The 8,009-nt window shown below is 31.0% G+C and overlaps 1 pseudogene; it reads right to left on the reverse strand.

Annotated features, from left to right (window-relative positions):
• Positions 1-2,016: 2,016 nt before the first annotated feature.
• On the reverse strand, positions 2,017-4,524 carry LOC107902538 (indole-3-acetic acid-amido synthetase GH3.17-like; annotated as a pseudogene).
• Positions 4,525-8,009: the final 3,485 nt, after the last annotated feature.

Genomic DNA, 8,009 nt, shown 5'->3' on the forward strand with positions numbered 1-8,009 from the left:
AATCTCATTCCTATTTATAGGAATTTTCATGTCTCTTCATAGAGACATCTTTCAATAGGTGTCTTTTTGAATAAATAAAAAATAATTATTATTCATCTAATTTTATAACTATTCAAGTAATATTGTATTCTTTTTCAAAAATCAAATTATATAACTTTTGACCAATTGATTACAACCATTCATTTATAGTTATTAGAACACTATAAATATTTGAAAATATTTCAACACTACAGAGGATGCATAGCAGGTCGTCTCTAAGCTAGTTCAAATGGGATATACGGGAGGTCCTCTATGGACCGTCCTAAGCTAGGGGTCACCATGGACAGTTCTCAACGAGAAGTTGTATACGGACTGTTCTAAGTGAAAGATCCTGTGTAGGTTGTTCCATATCTCACCACATGTCATTGCTGATGTAGGAGTATAACAATGATAAGGTAGATATTTTTTATCCATAAAGTCAATTGATTATATATCTCATAAATAAGGTAAGATAATGACCCTTCTAGCACTTTCAAGTTTCCTTGATAAAAAGTTATCCTTAATCGATTATAACTTGTTGCATCATCATCAAAGGTGCATCCAAATTTATAAGTTGATGACGATTATGCTTGATTTACTGCCTATTGGTCAACTTTTAAATAGAAGATATTATGCAGTTAAACTTGCTCCAATTTTTTATTTCCAAGATATTATGTTAATAGGTATGCCAACTTAAAAGGTTTTTAGAAGAAGATAGAAAACTGTTCTACATCATTATTGATGAAAAACACTCATATACAACTCACTTACAAATAAGATAAAATGTACAAACTATTCAAATATATATATATAGCTAAAAAGAAGAAGAGAAACTAAGAGATAACAAAATAAAAAATAATAACCGACTAAAGTAAGTAAGACTCAGTCTTGAGAGAAAACTTTGTTGGTCATCATAATTTTAATTATTTTGTGATTACTTGATCAAACTATAAGCTTAATCTAATGAAAATATGTTGTAAATTAAGGCGCAAATAATTTTAAAAAAAAAACAGGTTTGTTACAATTTAATAGGTCCAGGTATTGTGCAAATAAATATTGCTTCCTTATTCCTGGGGAAGTCTTATTCGATGGATCGTGTTCACCCTTAGTTGTATGAACAAATTGCAAGTTTTTCAGGTAATGGCATTATTTTCTTTCCTCTTGATAGATACAGATTTTTACTTAAATTGAATCGATGATGTTCTATTTTCTCACTTCAAAGTGTTTTGATTTTGATTTTCATCTTTTTAACAATTTGCACTTTAGATGTTTGTCTAATTTATCATGAGATTTTGCTGTCACCTTCACTGTTCTGTTTCTAAATCTCAATTCAAAAGAAATTGTTTGGAGTTTGACCAAACATTATATTCATGAAAAGAAAACTTGTGACAGAAGCCAAAAGCCTTGCAACCAATTTCTTTCTCTGCTGTATTCAACTTCAAGTGTTCCACTATTACATGGTGATCTCATCAACTTCCTTTTTAAAGTTGAGAGCAGCTAGCTTATGCTTAGTAGAAGAAGAAAGATATGCCAATTTTTATCTTTCGAGAAAAAAAATATATGCCAAATTGGTATGAAAGTTATTGTATGATTATATTATTGTGGTATGTTTCCAACATATAATTGAGTTTAATATTTGCTTAATTGATGCATTTAAGATATATTTAGTTAGTAAAATGCACGCAATAATTATGCATTCCGCTAATAATCTTTTAATTTAGTGGCAATAATATTATGTTATAGGTATAGAGATTTTGATTCAATTTTAAATAATCAATTTCAAAAAAGTATTCTATTATTTAATTCAAATATAAACAATATGTAACTAAAGTTTATGTGTTTGTTATAATGAAAATAACTTTAAAAAATGATTTTTAAAAAATTTGTCAAATTACTCAAAATCATCTCAACATCAGAAAAATATAGATTTTCAAAAAAACTAAAATTATTTTTCAGAAATGGTTTTTGGAAGGTGTTTTCAGTTAAACAATAACAACCTTTAAAATAAAGGTGAAGTTCATACCTGCAATATTTTCACCTTGCAGGATTATCTCCACAATGCTTGATTAATCGTCAAACAATGCCGCTTAAAACATGGTTTTGGGGCTAAAAAACGTCCCCACCATCCCTAAATTCAATAACTTTACAGCTTCCTCAGATTTAAGGCAACAAGGTGGCTTGTATTGGGAAATGGAAGCTCCCTTTGATACATAGAAATCCATGAGTTCATCAAAGGTTCCATGTTTAACCACCCTTAGCTCTAAAGCTGAAATTACACCACTTTTCCTAAGTGATTTATATGTAAAATCAAATGACTCTTCCACTATACCGCAGCATTCTTCCATTATCCTGGCATCAAGTTTTGGTAAATCATTGCTGCCTTTCATCTTCAGCTCCCAAAACAATACATATCGACCTGGTGTCAATGAAGTGTCAGCGTAGCTACTGTATGTGGTTAACATGATGCCGAGTGGTTCAAGGACAAGTTTTGCTTTCGTGATTGCTTTCGAAAGGTCTACTTCAGTTGTTTTGTCCAAATCAATACTCAAAACCACATTTTGTCGTTCCACAAATTGGAACTGTAGAGATTTATTATAGAATCCGGTCACCTTGAGAACATCTCCGACTCTGTATCGATATAGACCTGGAAAGACAATTTAGGTTCATACAAGAGGTAGTCAATGTGAGACTTTTAACCATGGCTCTTAACGGAACCAGCCTATAGCTTTGATGCCGAGTTAAAGAAACCTTACCTGCCAATGTTGTGACAACAACTTCTTAATATCGACCAATCTTCACATTTGCAAGATCGACCGGTTTGTTGACGGTGGTAGTCTCATTTGTGCTTTCAGAGGACTCAGTAGCTGATGCACCACGAAGTTTGAATTCTCGAGACTTCCCTCCACCATCGTTATTCACAGGAAGAAATTCGAAGTAAGCCATATTTGGGAGAATGGTGTAAGAGACATCGAAGGGCTTGCTTAGAGGTTTTAAATTGATACCGAAACAAGCTTCCGAAGAACCACAGTTTGGCGAAACTAAAGGGATCCCTCCACCATAAAATTCAAGTAATGGAATATATTGGCTCATGCTGCCTGTGACGATGGAACTAATACACTTAACTTCAGGCCAAAGCTCCTTAATTATCCCTTCCCATGATTTATCTTCACATATTTGTTGAATCAAATCAGCCAATTCAGGGTTTGGCCTAATAAGGATGGACGACATAGCATTTCTGCAAGCAGGGTCAGCAATCCAATCACTGAGATAACCTGTTCTAATGTTAGAACATAATTCTTTCCAATAATCTTCTAAGAACTTGATGCTCCTTGCCAAAACCGATGCAAAGCTTGAACCCATCCGTACAACCTCATCGCGCAGTAGTAAACCGGTAAGCAACTGGCAGTACATACTTTGTTTGTTGTCCAAACATAAGATGGTGTCAATAGGACTTGTGCAAAACTTAGCCAGACCATTTTTGAAGATTTGGGTCTTAAAATAGGATGTTGTGTAGAGTGATGCCATTAAACCAGACGGAGTTTCCATCTCTGGTTTGACAAAAAATAAGTAGAACGATTTGCCTTGGTCTAACCCACTGATACACCTACCAAGACAAAAGTAAAAACACATAAGTTTAAGTTACTTATTTGTTTGATCTGAGATTTTAATTGCAGTGAATATTGGAGAGACAAAAGGGACCCAAGATCATGAAGTAACAACAGCAAATTAATAGTGCTTACCAGGGATTTAAATTGCGATCGCGGTCGCGTTTTCGGTCGCATTGCGTTTATCGCGGTTGCGGACATAACGGATGCTATTGCGGTCATTGCAGGTATCGCGGTCGTGAATTTTACATTACTTATTGTGTATTGCGGATATAGCGGGTTTCGGCAGTAGCGGTTTCGGACGGTGCCGTTACCGCTATATAACGACCGCTATTTTGGTAACGGACCGCTATTTAAATCCCTGGTGCTTACTTTTTCATGACAAGGTCAACCAGCAGCGGTTTTACCATCCTTTTCTCAAAACTTTCAGATGTCATGGGTATCAACTTCGGCTTCCCCTCAGAAGTACCGGTGCTGTATCCAAAGTTAATGGTTTACTTTGAAATATTATGGAATTCTTTCCAAGGAAAGAAATTGATGAAGAATTATATATACATACATACCTTTGAATGAACTGTGTGATGGGATCAGCAAAAAGGATAGACGAGGTCTCTCCATTAGCAATCCGATCGATGTAAGGCTTGATATCTTCGTAAGTAACAATGGGTACATTTGTTTCGAAGTTTTGCTTGTGATTTTGGCCATTGACGAAGAATCTGCTTAGATATTCTGTTCCTGCATTTCTTATTAGTATCTCCTCCAACATTTGTTCTTGTATTTCATGAGCATTGCTGGTTAATTCTTCCAAAATTTTCATTCCATTTTCATATATTTCCTTTATTTCTTTCTCACCAGCCTTGAGAATTATTGGCAGAGTGAGAAGAATGAAGAAGAAACTCGAGAAAAAAGTTTAACTTATTTCTTACTTGAAATTTATTTTGATTATATTAACCAAATTATTTCACATATATTAATACAAGTGGTTCCCAATCATTTTTCACCTACCGAATAAAATATTTCTTTTTCCAAATTCACAAATTTGACTAAAATATTTTGCAAAGTCAATGACCAATCATATTAAAATATTTTGTCAAACTTCCACAAGAAAGCTACAAATTAATCCTATAAAACACGAAAATCATTGGTTAATTTATTAAAATGTCTTTTTTACAAGTGAAGGGCTCAACTTTTATATTTTTTTATTTTCGACACCAAAAATAATAAAGTTTGCAATACGGGCATTATTGTTACATGCTTTGTTCATTTTAGTCACTTTACAAATTAAATGTCGTTAATTTTTCAATACATAGTCATCCAACTTTAATAAGTTTTCATTTCGGTCATTTATTTTCTTTGTTAGAATTAACTCTATTTTAAAAAAAAACCTAGGTTATGGGGAATTTAAATATTCAGCTACTTTTACTAGCTAAAATACTAAAATTAATTCTAAAAAAATTTAAAAATTAAAAAGATAAAATGATTTTTCCTTGTAAAAACCCAAGTTTTCACAATAAAAACTTAAGGTAATTTCCGGTAAAATCTTAAGCTTTTCCCTCTTACTAAAAAACTAAAATTAATTCTAAAAAATAAAAGATAAAAAGGAAATGAAATGAAAAAAATAAATTGAATTTTCTTGTAAAAACTCAAGTTTTTCCTATAAAACCCAAGTAATTCCCTATAAAATCCCAAGTTTTTCTTTCTCTTTTACTAAGAAAAAACCGAAATCAATTCTAAATAAAGATAAAATAAATAAAATTAAAAAGATAAAATGATTTTTCTAACCCAAATTTTCTCTATAAGGGTTTTTCCCTTTACTAAAAAAATCTAAACTTAATTCTTAAAATAAGTGTAAAAAAAAGAAAATTAAAAAGATAAAATGTAAAGTTAGGTAACTAAAATGAGTGTATGCAATGAAAAATTAACAATGAGTGACTAAAATGATAAAAGTGTGTAACGGCTATGCCCATATTGTAAACTTTTTTTTCGATACCCAAAATGAAAACTTATAAAAGTTGGGTGACAAACTGTGAGTTTACCCATAAGTGAAAAAATAATGTTGTATTGAAGCAAAATTTAAACATAATCTTGTATACTTTTGTAGCAAAACAATGGTTTTCTTTTTGATGGGGATAAATAATATTTACTTATAAAAAAAGTAAACATAATATTTTTATATATTTTTAGTTTTAGCCACAACTATTTTTTTAAATATTATTTTTTCTTCTTGAAGAATAATTATTGTGTTCAATAAGTATTATTCAAGCAACGTTTAAAACAATGACACCATTTAGAACCACTCTTATTTAAAATAATTAAGTATCAAGAATAGCTTAGGTTAAGATTAAAATATAGTACCATGTGGACACCTTCAAAACAAATATATATAATTTTATGATTTCAATGATTCTGGCCATTCCCAAATTACTAATGTGTATAAAAAACTATACACTTCCAAGGAATAAACAAAGGAGATGAGGTAGCCTAACATTACTCTACTGGAACTTAGTCTATTATCAGTTTATCACCTCAACTTTGGTAGGATTATTTTTAATTAATATAGTGCTTATTATTATAGTAACATAAATTAGTTCGAAACATGCCCCGATTTAAGTCCGGAAACCAAATAATGCCTTTAATCTGGCTGATCCAATAACAGATCCAATTATCAAGGCGATAAATTTCTTGGATTTATTAAACAAATACTATAACTTACCATAAGATTAGACTAAAGGCATGCTTGGCCATTGCATATACCAAATAGCTTCATGTGCGCAGGTAATTTTCTATTGTTCAAAATCCAAATCAAAACTACTATCCATATATAAAACTCCATTCATTCTGTTACACCAAGGTGTTATCAAGGTTAGCTGTCCATCTTACAATAATATGGGACCACTTTACAGATTAATCAATAATGAGCAATCAGGGACGTAGTCAAAGGTAGATAGAATTTTCTAACCTCTCTTAAAATATAATACTTTAATTTTATTGTTGTGATTTATTGATTGAGTGTTATTTTCCTTAAAGATAACTTGAGTTCAAATCATAATTATACCAAAATATATATGATACTTTGATTTTATTCATTTTAACCATTTATTAAAATGAAAAATTCTATTTTTAGTCTTAAAAATTAGCAACTCAATTTAACTTATTTCAACATCAAATTTTTAATTTTGCACCTCTCCAAAATAAAAATAAAAATTAATTATACCCCTTCCTTCCAATACAAGATTTCTTGCTTCGCCTTTGGGAGCAATCTTGGGGATTCAGCATAAAAGACAAATACTAATTCCATCACAAGGGTCATATTCTCTACAACCTTGCTTGCTTACTTCCTCGATTCCAAAATTTTCTCATTTCAACGTCTCAAAACTTATGTTGTTCCAAACTTGATCTATATCTTAAACATTTTTTGAGAGTAACTACGACAGCATTTTAATAAGGTTAAACTACATATAAGGTCATTAAACTATTAGTAAGTTTACATTTTGGTCACTCGACTTAAAAAAGTTACAAAATGGTCACTGACTATTTAAAAGTTTTCATTTAAGTCACTAGATTGTTAAAATCATTATTGTATAGCCTTTTCTGTTCGCTTCGCTTGCACCAATCAAAAGTCTTCATTTCCCTTCTCTTTTACAGTTCAGTTTTTTATGTAACAACTTTGAACATTACAAATCTATGAACCAAAATCCAAACAACTTTTTTCTCTGATCTCCGACCTAACCTCCAGATTGACTTGGACCAAAAATATGTTCTTCTACTCCTAGATGGGTACTGAACGACCGTACTAGTCATCGAATTGTCGCTTAGAGCTCGCTAATTAGACTTTAAAAAAAAACTTAACAGTCCAATGACTTAATTAATAAACTTTTGAATAGTTTGACGATCATTTTGTAACTTTTCAAAAATGAATAAACAAAACATAAATTTATTAATAATTTAATGACTTTGGGAGTAGTTTACTTTTTTATTAATTTATGAAAAGAGTTGGCTGCATCAACCATTACTAACCCATGAGAATTTTTATTAATTTATGAAAAGAGTTTGTTGCATTAACCATTACTAACCCATGAGAATTCTTATTAATTTATGAAAAGAGTTTGCTGCATCAACCATTACTAACCCATAAATTCTCAAAGAATAATCCAAGCAAAAATCAATACGACTAGATCAGTAATATTATATGGAGGCTAAATTCACTTTGAGTGCTTTGTGCCCGAATCAAGGTTTGTTATGGACTGTCACTTATGATCTTCATCCATATGATAAAACTGTATTTTACTCTTCTTGAAAATTTATATTTTAATTTAGGTTTAATAGTTTAAAAGGTGTTTGAGCTTTTTCAAATAAATCAATTAAGTTTCTGCGATCTATTTACAT

The sequence above is a fragment of the Gossypium hirsutum genome, chromosome A11, assembly GCF_007990345.1.
Source record: "Gossypium hirsutum isolate 1008001.06 chromosome A11, Gossypium_hirsutum_v2.1, whole genome shotgun sequence".
Lineage (NCBI taxonomy): Eukaryota > Viridiplantae > Streptophyta > Magnoliopsida > Malvales > Malvaceae > Gossypium > Gossypium hirsutum.